Source organism: Rhyacophila brunnea, unplaced genomic scaffold (assembly GCF_057557595.1).
Source record: "Rhyacophila brunnea isolate RB1 unplaced genomic scaffold, BYU_Rbru_1.0 scaffold_41, whole genome shotgun sequence".
Taxonomy (NCBI): domain Eukaryota; kingdom Metazoa; phylum Arthropoda; class Insecta; order Trichoptera; family Rhyacophilidae; genus Rhyacophila; species Rhyacophila brunnea.
In genome coordinates this window covers 326434-346027 of record NW_028233078.1, presented here as the reverse complement: position 1 = coordinate 346027, position 19594 = coordinate 326434, and the positions used below count along the sequence as shown (strand labels likewise).

Here is a 19594-nt window from a genome sequence, read left to right as displayed (position 1 = left end):
CATATCCATGAAAAATCACAGGGATTCGTCAGATCTGAGCAGTTAAGACCATATGCGCCTGGCGAGTTTCAAAGCGAGCGATCATTTGGGAAACTCATGCCGTATATTTTACACTTAACAATATATAATTTTATTAAAACCACATATATTTTATTTCGCTTTTGAAACGAGAAGATGCATAAGAGGACGTAAACATCATGAAATTGAAAACTGATATACGTCAAATATTTCTATTGAGAAATCAGGGGTTTCAGCCGAATAAATACATGGTAAAGAACAAAGATTAAAACGAGTTTTCAATTTTATGCACTCCACTATTTTATATGAATATTATTCCACGATAAATTCTTTGGTGGAAACATTAACTTCGAATCAATTATAATATAAAAAACATTAAATAGAGATTTAAACATTTATCAAGCCACAAAAAAAATGTCGCGAAATCTGGCATTGCATATTCTGATAATATTTTTAAAATGATTTCTAATAAACTCAAATATCGTACATTTGTATACGACCGCGTTTGTTGTTTACATGAAAACTTATAATTTGCGCTTATTATTAGTTTAATATTATGTAACATGAGGTTTGTTTTTTTGATTTAAAGAAAAATTAGCAAGTTAATAAGTGTATTTTCTATAGAAGATACAGATTTATATTAAATTCTGAAGCCTTATATTCGTGCATGTTAGTTTTTCTTGTAATAAAATTTCATTAAACATATAAATACTTTCAAATGCTGGCAATATACAAAGTTTAGATTCGTAAAAATCACTTTTTCAAGATAACATTATAAATTAGAACCAAACCCATGAAAAAAAAGAAAAATCACATAATATGTTAAAAATACATATTACATATATGTATTTGACTATATAACTCTGTACAATATAAAAGAATTCAAAAATTTACAGAATTAGAATAAAATTCATTTTTCTAGACCCATTTTTTAATTCCGCATTATATGTAAAAAACAAAAAATCGCATAATTCTTATAAATATTTTTTTGTTTGACTAAATATTTGACTTTGTATTTTATACAAGAAAAAAAAGTGATATGAATTTTATTTTAACAATTAACAATTATATTTATAAATATTTTAAAATGTTGTGTTACTTTGCCTCAATGGGTTTGTTAATGCTGTATAGTAATATTGATCAAGAAAAATTTTTGTCAACTTAATTGAAAACAAAATAAATTTATATTATGCACTAATTACCAATAGAGTATCTATATTTATCTATCGAGATAATATTCTACATAGAAAATTGAAAAATGAAATATAAATATGATTAATAAGAAAATTATAAAGATATTCTGAGGAATAATTAAGACGACTTAATCATTAAGAAAGTATTTATACAGTTACCTAAAAATTCAACTTTAAAAAAATAGTAAAATATGTAATAGAACAAAAAATCTACACGAAAAAAAGAAATAGATATATGTTTTTTCTTTTTAATAAAAAATGAATGGGGTTGAAGAATAATCAGATATTTAAAACACACTGACTATTATATTTATTTGATTTTATTTACAATTCTGAATCTTTACGCCGACAGTCTTTATCTATTCTTAGACATTATCTCTGGCGCTTAGAAATTCTGTATATTAAATTAGTAAAAAAACCAAATATTATTAGCTTTAAAATCCGATAGTCTAGTTTTGGTATTTATATATTTTAGAATGAAAAACCGGCTGTTACTTTTTTTATTTACCAAAAGAAATTTTTTGTGTGGTTTTTTCGTTTGTGTTTTTGTCTTTAGACATAAAAATATCATTTAGTGTTGCATTGTTATGGTTTTCATTTTAAAATATGCCATAGCCAACTTATATAAAAATAACACCACTTATCTGTCAAAAAACCAAAAAAATATTACTTTTTATAATGAATTTTAAAGACTTGTCTTTTTTACCCTAAATTATGCATATTATGATATTTTTCTTTTAATGCAACAATTTTAATGATACCCGCGGGTAATTATATGCACTCATATATTTGTATCAATATAATTCTACATGAAAACTTATATTCAGTTAAATTTTATCTAAGGTGAAAATTATTGTTTATTGAAATTTCAAAATGAAATCAACATATAAATCTAGTTTGAAGCAGCAAAAAGCAACTCTTTATTTCACTAAATTAGCCACCGTAATCTGTTCCATCATACGCTGTGCGCTTTAATAACTAGAAACACAGTTTCTCTTATGCTGGGCACAAGCCTGCATCAAAAAAATAAAATATTTGATTAACATAATTGATTCCAAGACAAATATTATGGATCTGCGAGAAATTCCTTAAGTACAATAAATTTTACTGGTGTTACTAATAAATATAAAGAACTTAAATAATGTTATTTATGTAATTTAAGCGAAAATCCATCGTTTTGGTATGTGATAATAAAAAATTTGTAATTTATCGACTAATTAAAACACAATGATGAAATATACTTGAAGTTTATTACTGGAATATTATATTTAAAAATATCATGATTACAAAGTTTAAAGCACACATAAAAAAGAGGATATTTAATTTTCTATATGGTTTTATGATATATAAAAATATTTTAAGCTTTATTTTCTCCGGTATTTTTTTAAAGTGAAGATGATGTTTTAAAATAGATCAAAAAAATGTGTATTCATAAAATATTTTATCTTCAACTAGATTCATAATAGAGCTCAAAACTAAATTAGTAAAATTTTAAAATTACTAAAGCCATAAAATTGTAAAACTTTATAGCTACTTTTATTTTTAATATATTTTGGTGTTTATTTTTGTTATTATACCCGCCAAAAAAAACGACGATGTTAAAATTCTATTGACGCATTATTTCTAAGTAATATATTTACTATTTTAAGTATGCTGTAAATAAAACATTTTTTAATATCAATCAAATATATTACAACAGTTTTTAAACATTGAAACAATTTATATATAGAAATAGTATTATATTATTGCTATGAATCTTTTTCAACTTGAATCTAGTTTATAATACAAAATTTAAAGACTAAGTAAATGATTAAAATCGATTGGCTACGTAGAAATCATTAAACAGGCATTTTTTATTATAAATTTATGTATCTTACTTCTGATTGTCAAAAAAAATACCAGTATTTCGAAATAAAAATAATCAACAGTTTAGCAAAGAAAAGGCAGAATAAATTATTTTATAGATAAATATATTGTCAAGATCCATAGTTTAATGTAAACCATGTTTATACAAAATCTATATTTGGTAAACTGATTATTTTTTCATATTATACAAAATTATTAAACATACTTATAACGATCCTGTTAATTAGCTCAGTTCTACCAAGTTTGTACTATCCTGTTTTAATTGGTTTATTTAAAGAAATTCTCTTGAATATACTAACATACCCTCGTTTGGGGGATTAGATTTTTTAATTATGCCATGCCGACAGAAAAATAATCTAAACTATTGTATATATATGATAAATACAGTTTGATATACTTCTCAAAGATTATTAAAAGGCTAGTATCTTTGATTTTAAGTTTTTTTTATTAATATGATTTTTCATAGAATGTAAATTAAATATTTAAAACCAATTTAAGGTGACTCAATAGCCAATTAAATTTATAAAACATTGCTTTTTTTTGCCATATGTTTCATTATTCAACCAATTTTTTTTGATAAATCCATTCCAAAACACAAACACCATTTAAAGAACACCGTAAATTTGATTATTATTATATAAACCCATCACAATCTAAAATGTTTACTTTAGAACCTTCGCTTTCATACAAAAAGATAACAGGAATAAATGGGCCACTTGTCATACTAGATGACATTGGAGCACTTCAATTCGCAGAGATAGTGACATTGATTCTCCCCGATGGAACAAAGAGAACAGGACAGGTACTTGAGATATGTGGGAGACGAGCAGTAGTACAAGTTTTTGAAGGTACATCATCGATAGATGCAAACACTGTAGTTGAATTCAGTGGACACACATTGAAGATGGCTGTAACAGAAGATATTCTCGGGCGAGTTTTTGATGGAAGTGGAAAAGTTATCGATGATGGACCACCGATAATTGCAAAAGATTATCTCGATATTCAAGGTATGCCCATCAATCCAAATTGCCGTATTTATCCAGAACAGATGATACAGACCGGAATATCCACAATCGATCTTATGAGCAGTGTGGCTCGTGGTCAAAAGATTCCGATATTTAGTGGAAGCGGTCTGCCTCACAACGAAGTTGCTGCACAGATTTGTCGTCAAGCGTGCCTTGTTAAAAAACATGTATGTAAGAAAGTGGCTGATGAGGCAACAGATTTAGTAAAGGATGAAAAAACCGATGATGGTGATGATACAAAAGTTGAAGATAGTGGTGACAAATTCGCTATTGTGTTTGCTGCAATGGGTGTAAATATGGAGACAGCTAACTTCTTTCGATCTTCGTTTGAAGAAACAGGCAGTCTTGAAAGAACCGTTCTTTACTTGAATCTTGCAAATGATCCAACAATTGAAAGAATAATTACACCTCGCCTTGCACTCACAGCCGCTGAATATTTAGCTTATGAAACTGGAAGACATGTCCTTGTCATAATGACCGATATGTCTTCATACGCGGATGCTCTTCGCGAAGTGAGTGCTGCGCGCGAGGAAGTTCCTGGAAGAAGAGGATATCCCGGTTATATGTACACGGATCTTAGCACGCTTTATGAGCGTGCGGGACGACTCAAAGGAAGGGAAGGAAGTATTACACAGATTCCTATTCTTACTATGCCAAATGATGACATTACTCATCCGATTCCAGATCTTACGGGTTATATCACAGAAGGTCAGATTTATGTCGATAGAGCCCTTCACAATAGGCAGATTTACCCCCCTATAAATGTTCTCCCCTCACTTAGTAGGTTGATGAAAAGTGCAATTGGAAAACAGAGACGCGATATGGGGGATGTAAGCAATCAACTTTATGCAAAATATGCTATAGGCAAGGATGCCGTGGCGATGAAAGCTGTAGTTGGTGAAGAAAGTCTTAGTGTTGAAGATAAACTGAGTATTGAATTTCTTGAAAGGTTTGAGAGAGAATTTGTGAGCCAAGGTATGGAGAATAGATCCTTGGAAGAGTCCTTAGAAATCGCATGGAAATTGCTGAGAATATTTCCTCGTGAAATGCTGAATAGAATACCAGGGGATGTTTTGGATGAATTTCATGTTATAAAGGGGAAAAAATCATCTACGAAAAAAGAAGATAACGAAAATGATACAACTGTTACTGAGCAAGCGTAAAAAGATATATTAAAGGCTTTTTTTTTCATTTGAATTAGAAAATATTTTAAAAATTGTTCTTCTTATATTTTATCACTATTTAATGAAATCCTATCGTTCATCAAAAGAAAAATTTTCACACCTAAAAAAAGAATCTCATTATATGATCCTTAAAACTAAAATTTTTTCTGGAAAATCTGAAATTCCAATTCGTGAAAATTATATTGACTGGTAAGCAAATCTTCTTAAAAATTGCGTTTTAACATATTCAAAATGGCTTTGAATAATTATAAAGAGAATAAATCTGCATAAGAGAAATTAACTTACTTACCCCATGCAAAAACATATTTGTAAAATCGTCTTGAATTGGGAAGGAATAATTCTAAAGAGAACAAATCTGTATATCAGAAATTAACTTACTTAACCCATGCAAAAACATATTTGTAACATCTTCTTGAATTGGGAAGGAATAATTCTAAAGAGAACAAATCTGTATATCAGAAATTAACTTACTTACCCCATGCAAAAACATATTTGTAATATCGTCTTGAAATGGGAAGGTGTGATTACAAATCACCATAAATTCGTCTATTATAATTTAGGAATAGCAACCGAAGCAGAGCATATATAGAATCAATATTGAAATCTATATTAATAACTTATAGCGATTTTAAAAAAATAACGGGGGTCGTAAGGTTAGAGATTGAAAAAATAGTAGCCGAATCGGTTCTATAGAGCAATCTAAAGTTTTACCTATAATTTAAGTGATAAAAACTAAATTGACCCAAAAATACAATTTGAGACGAATCAAATTTTTTATTTATTTAATAGAATAAATCCTTCTTTTCTGTTTATTCGCTTATGACTATTATATACTTTTGCTTTTTTGATACACCCCCGCGCGTATTCCTTCATATTTCCAGTAGCTAGTTTGATCTGCCTGAACGAAGACTTCTTTTACCATGCGGTGGTCGATATGGAGAGTTGTGTTCTATCTTCTTTCCGTCGCTTTTAATTATGCTACCACCGCTCCACACTTGCCCATATTTCTGTTGAACAGAGTGGGCTTCATTCAATGTTCGAGGCACGTTTTTGGCTTCTTACACAGCAACCTCTTAATTTTTCTTCTGATTATTATTATGTTGTGGTTTTACTTTCTAGTTTTGACAGATCGCACCTTTGCAGGTATTTCACATTTGAGTAAATTTATTTTTTTTTGCGGTTTGTACGATTATATCACATTAAACCAAACTCACCAATTACGTCACCACACCCAACCTATAAATAAATTTTTATTTAGTTAACATATGCATAAATCTTTATTTTTTATTTATGGATTAAGTTTCTTTTTATCTATTTAGACGTGGTCAGCCCATTGGGAATATTGCACAACACCTTGATACCTCCTTTGACATATTCCCCTGATCTATATTCAACAACTGCTCTTCTTCTCTCAAATGAGATGATTCAAGTGTCTTGAGAAGTATGAGAGCTTACATGCATACTTCTACCACATTCGTGATTTTTAACTCCTTTACATATATTTTTATTATGCATAAATACTAAAAGTATTTTTTATTTAAGGGCTACATTTATAGTCGTAATTTTAGTTTTTGTTCTCAGGCACAGCTTGCTTGATTCTCTGTACATACAGCGTATTTATACTTTCGGCTATCTTCTCCTCTCCATGCCTTCTTCAATACCCCACCTTTTTTCAAGACCTATTAATTCAAGAGTTTTTCTCAATCCCAAGGTTTGAATATATGCCTCAACCTGGTTCGTGATATCTAGTTCCTTCAGGTACCTTCTATGATATCTTGTCACCACACCGTCCCACGTTATAACATATAGTTTAAATTTTCTGTCTTGCATTTATGCAAATATAAATCACTATTTATAAATAAAAATCTTTTTCGGATCACTAGCTGAAGCTGAAACATATGCAAAAACAAGGAATATTAAGAAAGGCACTTACACGTTTAAGTCTTATTGTAGAAGATATATGAGAAATAATGTAAATATGGTTCGCTTGAAAAGAGTATACAGCAAATCTGTAATATAGATCAATCTAAAGTTTTGCGTTAGCAGATACGAAAAGTATTAAAAAAATCAACCCTTACATAAATATTTAAATAATTTTTTAGATTATAAAGAAAACATTTTTGTTCAAATCGAACAATCAACATCAATAAATATTTTCGAATTGTATTCAATATAAATTCATACGACGATGTTTCTTTTAAATTATTCGTGTTATGTAGATAAAAATATGATTTTCAATCAGGTTTGACCAATTAAACAAAATTCTTGCTACAATCTTTTTCATTCATTTTTTTATTCATAATTGTAACATGAAATATAGATTTATATCCCAAAGAAGTAATTAGCGACCGTATATAATTCCACAATTTATAGATTTGGTTTATATCCTGATTTTATATACCAGCTGGGCGTTTTTATTCATTACAACTTATAACTAGTTCATATTTCTGGCAAAAATTACTAGCCTAGAGCCGATTGTCTCATCTATCATTCAACATTATAAAATAATAATGCTGTATCAGTGTTTTATATCCCCATGGGTATTCTAAAAGTATATTCTATCTAATATTTGTCATAAAATTGTGAGTTTTTGTATTTTTTATATCGTCTAAAACAGTTTTTGTATTTTATTTAAAAAATTAAATCTGGTTTGTGCATTCATAAAAAATATTGTATCACTCAATTCAAATAAAAAATTATTACTACATCATATAAACCATAAATTCACATTATTTACATTTAAAATTTTATCACTTTTTGCCATTCTGTCATTAACTTTTGCATAATTTTTATTTAAATAAATCATTAAGGTCTTTTTGAATTTCATAAATTATGGAACTAGGGAATATCATTGAACTAGTGGGCCTTGAAAGGAGGAGAAGTATTAAATGTGAGACAATAGAAAAGGATGTAAAAAAGTGAAAATGCATAAAGAGAATATATATGAAGTACCACGGGTTTTTTATCTCGTTATTCTGATAAAAGTCTAAAATGAAAATACCAAAATTAAATTATAAATAAAAAGTATATTTATTCATCAATGACTAAAACTTTTAAGGATAGCGTCAATTATATGGTCGGAAGGAAGTTTTTTAATTTTGAAGGGAAAGTATGCACTCGAGGAAAAAAAGTGAATTTAGAAAAAAGACATTGGTTATAATTCATGAATTCAAAAATCATTTCTTTGTCGAATTTTTGCAAAGATTTATAAAAGGGATCTCGATCTCTCATTATAAATTTAGCTTTAAAATTTACCATCTATATAAGAATTCAGAAAATAAATATTTTTTTGCAACTGTGTACTTAGTATCCTTTAGACTTGATCACATCGACATAAAACTCAAGTATGTCTAAAATTCTTAGGATTTACAAGATTCTTTTAATTATTTATATAAGGGGGATTTATTTCGAACTTGTAAAAAAATTGATATAAATCGAGCTTACTATAAGATTAGATATGTGCATTGTCCAATAAATTTCTTGGGACACTTTTTATAGTTCCTCTCATGTTCTAATACATATTCTTGAAGTACAGTTAATACTACCCTTCCAAGGCATCTAAAAATATATCCAGTAAGCTTAATTTTTCCTCTGCTATAATATTATTCAGAGGCCAACTTTTCGTCAATTTACACCACCATGCCAGGCCCTCAGAAGCTAAGCCATGGAATCTTTTAAAAAAATTCTTGTCGCTTTTTTAGGTTCTTATACAAATGACCATAAAGCGGAAATTATTTTTTCATTCTAATGAAATTTAAGTTAATCTTAACTTATTTAATAGCATAACATTATCAAAAAACCTTGCAAACTGAATTTTGATGTATTCTAGATGTTAGGATTTCTAACCACAGTTTTTTATTACACAAGAAATTCTAAACCCATAAAGATCTATTCTGTGTATTTTTCTTGTTTATTCTCATGTAAGAGGGGAATGAATCACAAATTTAATCTGTTCGGAAAACTCAAATTGTAAATGGAAACTTACTTAGCACTATTCACAGACAAATCAATCATGAATTTATGCCTTTTGAATATTTTCGATTTTAAAATGGTTTAAAAAAGATTGATTTTTTCCCACTTCCCTACGTATGAGTAAACCTGGCTAATTTACATAAATACCAGTTTAAATCCAAATATATGTGTATAGAAAATATAAAAATCGAAAGAAGCAGTAATATAATGAAATTTAGAATTAATCGAATAATTTTTTTTCATTCGAAGGTTTTTGAGGATTTATAATATGTTGCCCTTTTGCAAATTATTTTTAGATATAACTTAGAGATGTAGAATATGAAAACCTAAGCACAAAAAATGATCGGAATTGTTATTCTCGTAATAAAAAAATTTGGTACCTATTAAAAGGTGTATTTATGCCACCTATAAGTTTTGGAAAGTTATATGATACTAGTTTATTGTAAAAATGTCATATAAATATTTAAAAGAATCTGCACTGCATCAAATTACAATCTATTATCTTTAAAATACCATTTTTATAATATCACAACGAGTTAATATATTTTTTTTAATCTGATATGCTAAAATTTTGTTCTTATCTGTGATTTTCCGCACCTCATTCGTATTTTGACACGAGTTTTACTTCAATAGTAATTAATTTGATAATTATTCACATTTACTGTAGATACTTTTCAATTTACTGCCTCAGCTGCATATGTTTTGATGTTCACAGAATTATTTATAATCTCTGATATCATATATACCCGGTATAATGAGAATTGAGAGGAATCTATCAATCTCTTTGTAGTCGATTAACTCACCTGCAAATTTATTTCCGTTTAATAGTAATTATATATTCTTATAAAAAAAACCATAAAGCGATTTGATTGATCCGAGAGCCCACTAATGATTTTAGCCATCGTATAGGGTTTTGTTTCCTGACATTTTTAGTTTTATTTGCACAAGAAAAACTATATTGTATTTAATTGCACGCATAGATTGTATTTATTTGCACACATACATTTTATTTATTTCCTCACATACATCTTATTTAATTGAACACATACATTCTTTAATTTATACCCCATAATGATTAATATTTTATGCTATAAAACTATTATCATAAAAACCCATGATTCCTTTTCCTATCTTTGTCGCGAAGAAAATAATTCACCATTATGATTACTGATATAAAATTTATCTGCCAAATGCGATTAAAATTCTATTATGCAATTTAGTGGGAAAATTTTCTTCGTTAATAAAAATTTTGATTTGCTAGTTTGTAAGAATATGAAAATATGTATATTTATCTCTTCAAATACTATGCCAGAAAGATGGTTTGTAAATATAATAGCAGGAATAATAATAAAAATGTCTTCTAATTTATAGTAAAATATAATTAAAAATGGAGGCAAACTCATCTCATTTGAGAGAAGAAGAGCAGTTGATGAAGATAGATCAGAGGAAGGTGTCAAAAGATGCATCAAGGAGTTGTGCAATATTCCCAACACGCTGAACAAGTCTAAATAGATAAAATCGATAAAAAGAAATTAACACATAAATAAATAAAAATTTTTAAAATGGAGGCACATGATACACTTAAATTTTAGGGTTACTTTTTATTCGACTTATGGGGAAAGCCTAGAAGGATCGCGTGGAAATAAAGCAAACAAACGAATGTCATTCCCCCCAAAAAATTGTTTCATTATTCTTTCAAATCCTATTCCACAGCCTCCATGTGGAGGGGCACCCCTTTTAAAGCAATCCAAGTATCCTTTCATGGATTCGGGGTCTATTTTCGAATTCTTAACAGATGCAATCAACTGTTCATAATTGCTTATTCTCAATGCACCACTCAGAATTTCTTCCCCCCTTAAAATAAAATCAAAAGACTCGGAAAAAACTTCATTATCAATTGGTTTTGTATAAAAAGCACGCACAGCAGTTGGATATTTTTTAATACAGAATAAATCTGTAGAATGCTTTTTGTAAATTATTTCACCAAGCCTTCTTTCTTCTTCCCGAGAAAAATCATTTAAATCAATTTCTTGTACATTTTCGGTTGCTCCTTGTGGAACATTATTTTCTGTATCATTTACTATATCACTATTATTTAAGTAAAGAGTATTGCTTGTATCTATTTCACTGCTCGTGCAAACCTTTTCACACATACAACCCTTTCTTCCGCACCATGAAACACTAACATTTTTTGTGTCTTCACTTAAATTAGAACATCTTTTCGTTTTAATATTGCTATCGATTGATTCGAATTTCTCATATTCTTTTAACATTTCTTTGCATTCCTTGAATGTGTATACCCTAACTTCTTGTTCATACTTCGCAACTTTTGATCCGAATATCGAACATATTCCCTCGATTTTGTCTCCACAAGTTGATTTTACATGATCAAAAGCAACCGTAAGAAAGTTCCAGACTGTTTTTATCAAAAAATCAAGGTTGCGGGCTTCCATTTCAATATCCACACCGATAAACTCACTCAAATACCTGTTGTTGTTGCTTTCTTCTTCTCTGAAAACAGGTCCTATTTCAAAAACCTTTCCCAGACCTCCAATTATTGCCATTTGTTTGTAAAGTTGGGGACTTTGAGCCAAACACGCTGGCCTGTTAAAGAAAGAAAGCCGAAATAAATTTGCGCCACCTTCAGACGAACTCTCGATTATTTTCGGTGTTGTAATGCCAATGAAACCTTTAGATGAAAGATGCGATGTGATAAAGCAACGAAAATGCGACATGGCAAGAAAAAGATCTCGAGTTGGTATGTGCCGTAGTGACAAAGCCCGATTATCCAACAATTTACTTATTGATACAGAAACTAGTGCATCACTTACACCTTCTTTCGATTCATGTTTTTGTGGTGGATGTACATCTTTTAGCAAAAATGGAAGTTCTTCAGCCATACTTAAAATATTTATTTCCAAAACTTGAAGCTCTAAATTCATTATCGTTGCGGACTTTATTGGTGTATCAACCTTCTTTAATACGCCTGTTATCTCAACATAGGATTCAGTCGATATTTTGGTATACAAACCGTAGACACTAAAATCCCTTTCTGTGCATTCCGACTTCTGTCCATCGATTTTCTCTTTTTTAGATTTCGCTTTAAGATTCTTTTTTTCCATCTTTTTTTTCATGCTTTTACTTATTTCCTGTTCCCCTTTTTCTTGCTCAGCTTCATTTATCTCAATACCGGATTTACACTCGTTTTGGACTTTACCTAAACTTAATTTATTTTCTAACGTAGATGAAAGATCTTCTCTATTTTTAAGTTCTTTTTTGGAATAAATACACTGTATGGTATTTGAACCATTTCGAAGAACAAGAAACGAAATCGATTTTCCGATACGCTGAGTCGATACATATCCACATACTTTGCTTTTTTCCTGATTCAACAATGAATCAAGCGTATATGTTCTTATATTTGGTTTCGCATCCTTTGCGCCTATAGGTTTCTGTGATGATAATTCATAGAGAATATCCAGATCGAGAAATTCAGTTTCTTGGTTCATTATTCCTGATGGGGCCAACTAAACAAAATAAATTAAAGGAACAGATAAAAAAATAATTGGTGATGGATGCTAATAATTCAGAATATTTTTGTTACAAAGTAAATCTTGGGTTTATTAGCCGTGGTATAGACTCTGTCCTTCTTTTTAAATATTCATATCTTGCCTGTTTAAAGATTATTGCTGTCTTTAAACTTGTTACTAATATCAGAACAAAGATACATTCCAGCGTTTATGCTTTAATTAAATAACTTTATATTTACCCCATAAAAACATATAAAATATGGTAGTATCTAAATACCATAAATATACAATTGTGTTGTTATATTTTAAAAGGAATCAAAGTTACCTAACAGGTTGTGGCATATATACAAACCTTGGGATTGAGAAAAACCCTTGAATTAATAAGCCTTGAACGGAGCAGAGATATTTAAGAAAACTTCAGAGAGTAGAAAATAGCCGAAAGTATTAATACGGTGTGCGCACAGAAAATTAAGCAAGCTGTGCCGAGAACAAAAACTAAAATAATAACGAATAATTAAGTCCTAAAATAAATAAAAAATGATTTTATATTTTATATTGATGCTAAAAATCAATATAAGATATATTTACTATGAATTAACTTAGGAAAAAGTAAGGCACATAAAATAAAGGAAGCATATTCATCAAAATATGTGCAAAATAAAAGACTAGAATTTATAAATCCGCAACTAGTAAAAAAATTATAAACAAAATCAAAGACAAAACTTAAAATTAGTCACATAATTCCGTAAAATCCAATAGGCTCGCAAAAATTCTTGCAATAAATATACATGAAATTAAAAACAAGAAATCTTAAAAACGAATAACGAAAGGAATTTTGCTGTATCATATACATTAAGAGTTTCAATAAGACCCCTAATGTAATCTTTCAAGGCAGAAAACTGCTTCAGATAGAAAGTTACTTTATCAAAGATATTAATTAAAGGTACAGGTGTTTTATATAATAAATTAAATTCGTTTCCGTGAAAATTCATTTGAATAAGTATATTTTCGAGACAAAAAAATATGTAAACATCTAGTAGATATCATAAACATTAAATTTTCGCTGTCTCGAATCCTAAAAAATTTTTATTATCGTATTTATAAGGATAGGTAAATTTCTTTTCAAATACACGAAAGAATATGTGCCAATAAAGATTTAATATCTTCTTATAAACAATTTATATTGTTTTTATTGCTAAAATATGTGATACATGATATTTATTCTATGAAAATTTATCATATATTTGCGTGGAACTAAAAAAAATATGTGGATAAATTCATTGTAAACTAATTAAATACTCGTATGTAGTGTAATTAAAATTTTTAATATGTAATTTCTACGTATATAGAAAATATCAACTGAATAGTGTAACAATTATTATTCCTAAAGCCAATTTATGATGTGATTATCGATATTTATATATCGAACCCGTTTCCATTATGCTAAACTAAGAGAAAATGCGTCAAAAGGAAGATAAGAAAATCTTTCAAAAAAAATTCAAATATTTATTACTTTTATAGTTCTTAATGTAGTTTCTGCTCTTATTCCTTTAAAAATATATATATAAAATGCAGGAAATTTTAAAAAATCAACAAATTATCGAAAATATTTATTCAGTTGGTATTTAATACAGGAAACATATATCGAATTTATATCATGCTATAAAACTAAAATTGGTAATTAATGATATATAAAAAGAAAAATTACCTTATCTTGTCATATGGCACCCTGCCAAAATTTAATCACTGATGTTTTCGAAATTTTAAAAGTATTAAATTTTGCAAAATATAATCTATACGTATAATTGTGAGAATATTCTATATGAATAGGTTTCAAAACTAGACTGTGTATAAGAAAATTATAAAAATTAGTATATGAGAAATATCTCGAATTAGTGAATGGATATATAGTCGTACCTGAATAGAAATATATGCGAAGTTTCAAGAATATAAATCAAAAATATTTGAAAAAAACTTTAGTGCCAATTTATATAAAAAAAGCATCAAAACTAATAAATCTATGCACATTATAATCATTTTATAAATCATATCAATAATTTATATCCCTATAATTTAAGTTATACATAATGCTTTCACGCAGAAAAAAGCACATAAATAAACACCATGGAACACTAGGTGCTAAATATTATCATTTTTACAAAGAAGATAATGATATCAAAGGCGGAAGAAATATAATAAATTTTATATTTAATCAATGATTATCTCACTTTTTGTGAATATTAATCTTACATAATTTTTTTTCCTTCTTATTTGTTCCTACTCGAAATGAAAAGAGCATTTTCATGTCAGTCTAACATCCTTAAATTGAATTTGTATAGACATCGTATTTTTATTCTTAAGTATCACTTTGAGTCTCGCCGATTTGTGTTCAGAATTGATATTTATTGTTTTCAAGCAGTCAGCACAAAAAAATTGTGTATAATTTTTACCACATAATATTTCTTCTTTAAGCGTTTTTTATACAGTATTTTTGAATCAGAACCAAATTTTATTCTTTTTCACCTGTTTTCTTGAGCATTTCAAGGAAAAAAATACCTCTACCAAAGGCCCTTACGGTACCGTCGCTTACCAAAATTTGACTTATATATTTCAATCGCACTTTTATGATCATTCTTCTATTTCATTGTTCTGTTATACTTCGAGACCATAACTTTTTGCGATTCTATCAAAATTCATACTGTTTTCGGATAAAGGTAAATATTCCGCACAAAAAAAATAATTTATTAAAATTAAAATTAGAGCAGAATTCATAAGTATATACAAAAAAATGTCTGTAAATAAAGTGTAAAATGATACAACTCTCTAATTACGCAACCATACAATGATCTCATGATATTTTTGATTTATTGAAATTATATTAAAATACTGGTTTAAAATAGTGAGTATAGCAAACAAATATATATTCTAATTAGAATCGGTTTATTTTAGAAGACATTGTATAAGTTTTAAACATGACTTGAATGTAAGAGTTTATTATTCGCGTCGAGAACTCGTTACGAAAAAAATCAATCTATTCTGATTAGTAAAAATACAATTTAAAAAAACATAATCGTCTCATTTATAACATCCACAAACAAACTTTTCTAACAATCGATTTGAAGAACTACGATCAATATTCTAAGTCGATAAACCATGCAAATTTTAAATAGCAAATCAAGTCAGATTAATAACTACCAGAAAATACAGCCTATTAATGTATTTTAGAAACGCTTTGACATGTTATTGGGTGTTTTGCTGTTACCGTCTCCAAAAAATAGCCAACACTATATTTTAGATCATATAAAATAAATTTATAAAGATATTATGATCTATATACACGAACATTCGATATATCTTAACTTTAACGGCTCTAATTATACTCATAGCACTGAGTTCTACAAATACATATTTGTAAATCGTCTTAAATGAAATAATACAGAGGCTATTGAATCCTTTTACTAAGAAATCTAGCTCGAGACTAAAGAAGATACGGGTTGCTGAGAGTTTACAGTTATATAAAGAGTTACGACATTATTATAATAGTCGTGATAATTACTTGTCCGCTACATTATATTTTATTATTATCAAGAAGATGTATTTTTACTTATGAATAAAATGTATTATTCATTTATTTCATTATCATTGAAGTTTATAATTGTTATGATATCAATTTTAATATTAAATGCCATTTCGTTCGTTATAGCTATTTGAATTCAATTTCAAGTATTCTAAAAATATTATATTTTGATGTTCTAGCCCAATAAAAGATAGTTCCTTCTTAAATATTGTAGGGTTTTTTCCTGGCATTCTAAAGACAAACTACTAAAATTTTGTTGCTCTCCCTAATTTTTAGTTTACCCCCACATTTCATGCCCTCTTTTTTTAGTTTTTATGTGCTTATTTTGCAAAAATATAATATATTTATCCATGGGGCAGTCTTTTGTGTTTCATCGAAATAAGGTGTAAAAAAACAAAAAATATGTTTATTCAAATAGTGGTTGACGCCCGATCTAACATGCCTTCATTTCATGTGTGGTCTATAATGATTTAAATTGACTGATCAGGTCAACATGTGTTGATTTTCGCGCGATAAAAAAATATTTTCAAACTCGTTCGAAAATGGAACTAGATCTATCTAAAAAAAATTGAAATTAAGTAGATTTTATATATAACAAATTTAATGTGATGTACATCTTTACATTCCGAAGTTATATATGACTTACAAGATACGTGATCCTTTATCTTGTTTTAAATCTTGGTAACAAAGTATCATATTTTGACTAATTATTCAATATATGCGTGATTATCTTATTCTTTATGGGTATATCTATGGTCAAAAAAAATATTATATTGATTTTTTATTGGGTTCACAGTGCCTTTTCAACATACCTACATATTAAAGAATGATTTGACAAATTCGAAGGTATAAAAGCAAATAGTCTTGTTTATTTACCCTACATGTTTTTAATTACGTTTTTCTGATCTTCTTAAATTATTTCTATCATTTCTAAGCCATCTAAAAAATGTTCTTATTGTATCTTTTTTCTTTTTAATTATTAAAACATACAAGTTATTTCCCTTTAATATATCATGGTTTCTGTTTTAAGTGTATGAAATTATAATATTTTTCCTTATATCGATAAAAAAAGTATCTTCTAGAACACATCACTTTTTTCGCAAATCTAATCAGTGGAAATAAAACAGAGCTCACTATACCTTAGATTATTTAAGTAGAAGATTATATCATGTAAACTTATATGCTTTATAATTTGCACATGATATCTTTTACTTATAGCCGGTTTTAGTAAAAGTTATCAAAGATATTTATAAGAAATCTATAAATTAAAACAAATAAAACCGATGATATATTTTATCATAGAATAATAACCTCGACTATATATCTAATATATAGAATGATAAAGGATTCACCATGCATAATTAGCTTCATCTATTTAATGTAATTAATTATTAGTAAAAAAATGGCACTGATAATATAATAAATATATAAAAGATATTAATAATTAAGTGGATATAATAAACTTTCATCTAAATGTGATTTTGAATAAAAATTTCAAGATCCCTTTTTATTTTTATATTTGGTTTTCATAATAAAAATTCAAAATAATTGTTTTCAAATTACTTATTCTTATATATATACATTCTGATTTTATTTTCTAAAAGGGTTTGGGATAATTTAAATATCATTGTTGTTGATGTATAATGCAAAAAATAAATTAGCCATCTAAAAATTGGGAATAAATATATTTAAGGCAATTTCAAAAGATATTTACTTGTTTCTATAGAATTTGCTGGTTTATAGCACTTGATCCAACCGACACTATTTTATAATAAAATTTATGGTAAGTTTCTATATAGTTTATATTCATTTTACATTCTTAAATATCTTTTAAGTTTTCTTTAAACTTTTTTTCGTTTAAAAAGCAAAGAAGACAAATTATTATTTTTTATTTTGAGATAAGGGGTTTTCTTATTAATTCCAAATATAAGTGGAATCTAGTTGAAAGCAATTTAATTTACATTTTTCGCTTTAAAAAATATTATTTCGACTGCCTAATACCTTCTTTTGTAGTTCTTACTTTAATGTAAGTTTAATGAAATTTGAAAAAAAAAAAGAAAATGCATTCGATGTAATGATTTTGTGATTGTTAAAAAGACAGAAATATAAATGCAGATAGAGTTGGGTATCATATTTTTGTTTTGCCAAAAATAAAAATAATTTTAATTTGAAAAGATTGTTACTTACATAATACATGGTATATTTATTTTTATAAAATTTTATAAAATATAGCGATTGAACAGGGATTTAAAGGCTTCAAAAAAAAATTTCGTAGTGAAATAGACGAATTCTATAAATAATGTAATAAATTAGTGAATTTGATCATCATACAGAGCCAAATTTATCTTAATCCTTTCTTTTTTGGGTAAAATATATGGAGTTTTAAATTTCACTCTTTTGATCTATGAATTTTAAGGGTAAAGAAATTAAGTAAATTAAATCCAGTGGTCGAACTTGAATGGCTCTTTTTTGCGAAATATTACGCTATTAATAGTTTAGCTTTAAAGTTTCCGGTTTTTTAGGAATACTTCTAATAATAGGTGAGCTATAGGGTTAAAAACGCAGAGCCTGTTCAACGGGATATATTGTTTTAAAAGAGTATTCTATCATATAATACTTTACAAATAAAATTTTTTATTTTAAACATATTTTTTCGTAAGAACCTTTCTTAGAAGCTGCATTAGATTTAAGTTTATAATGAATTTTTTAATAATATTTTTTGATAATGAAAAACCGAATAATAGTTTTTATCATTTTTCATGCCCGAAAATTCGGTTGATAAATTTGAATAAGAAGTCTATGAACAATAGATTTAAAAAATATTATATTTAACAAGAATTAATTATTTTTTAAATCATAATTATTCTACTATTTCAGAAATTCATACCCGTATTTTTTTTAGCCATCTCTCTTTTCTCTGCATATAGACATAAATCTTGAAAAATAATAAAAATATCTTTTCATAATATATGACCGTGCTTTTATTTATTCATTAAATAAGCAAATAGATGCCTAAAATATTTCATAGTTCACATAAAAAATCTTCTTTTGTATATGAAGTAATATAATAGTCAAAATTCGTAAATGTGTTTTTTTAGCTATAAAAAATTTTATTCAATAACAAAGTAAATATTGCTTTTTTTGTTGAAAAATGTGCAACCGTGATCATTGTAGTCAAACAATTTATTTGCATCATTAAAATGAAATTAAAAACGTATAGACATATTCG

At 27.4% G+C, this 19594-nt stretch overlaps 1 pseudogene; it reads left to right on the top strand.

The window, feature by feature from the left end:
• Positions 1-3735: 3735 nt before the first annotated feature.
• Positions 3736-5265, top strand: LOC147066667 (uncharacterized; annotated as a pseudogene).
• Positions 5266-19594: the final 14329 nt, after the last annotated feature.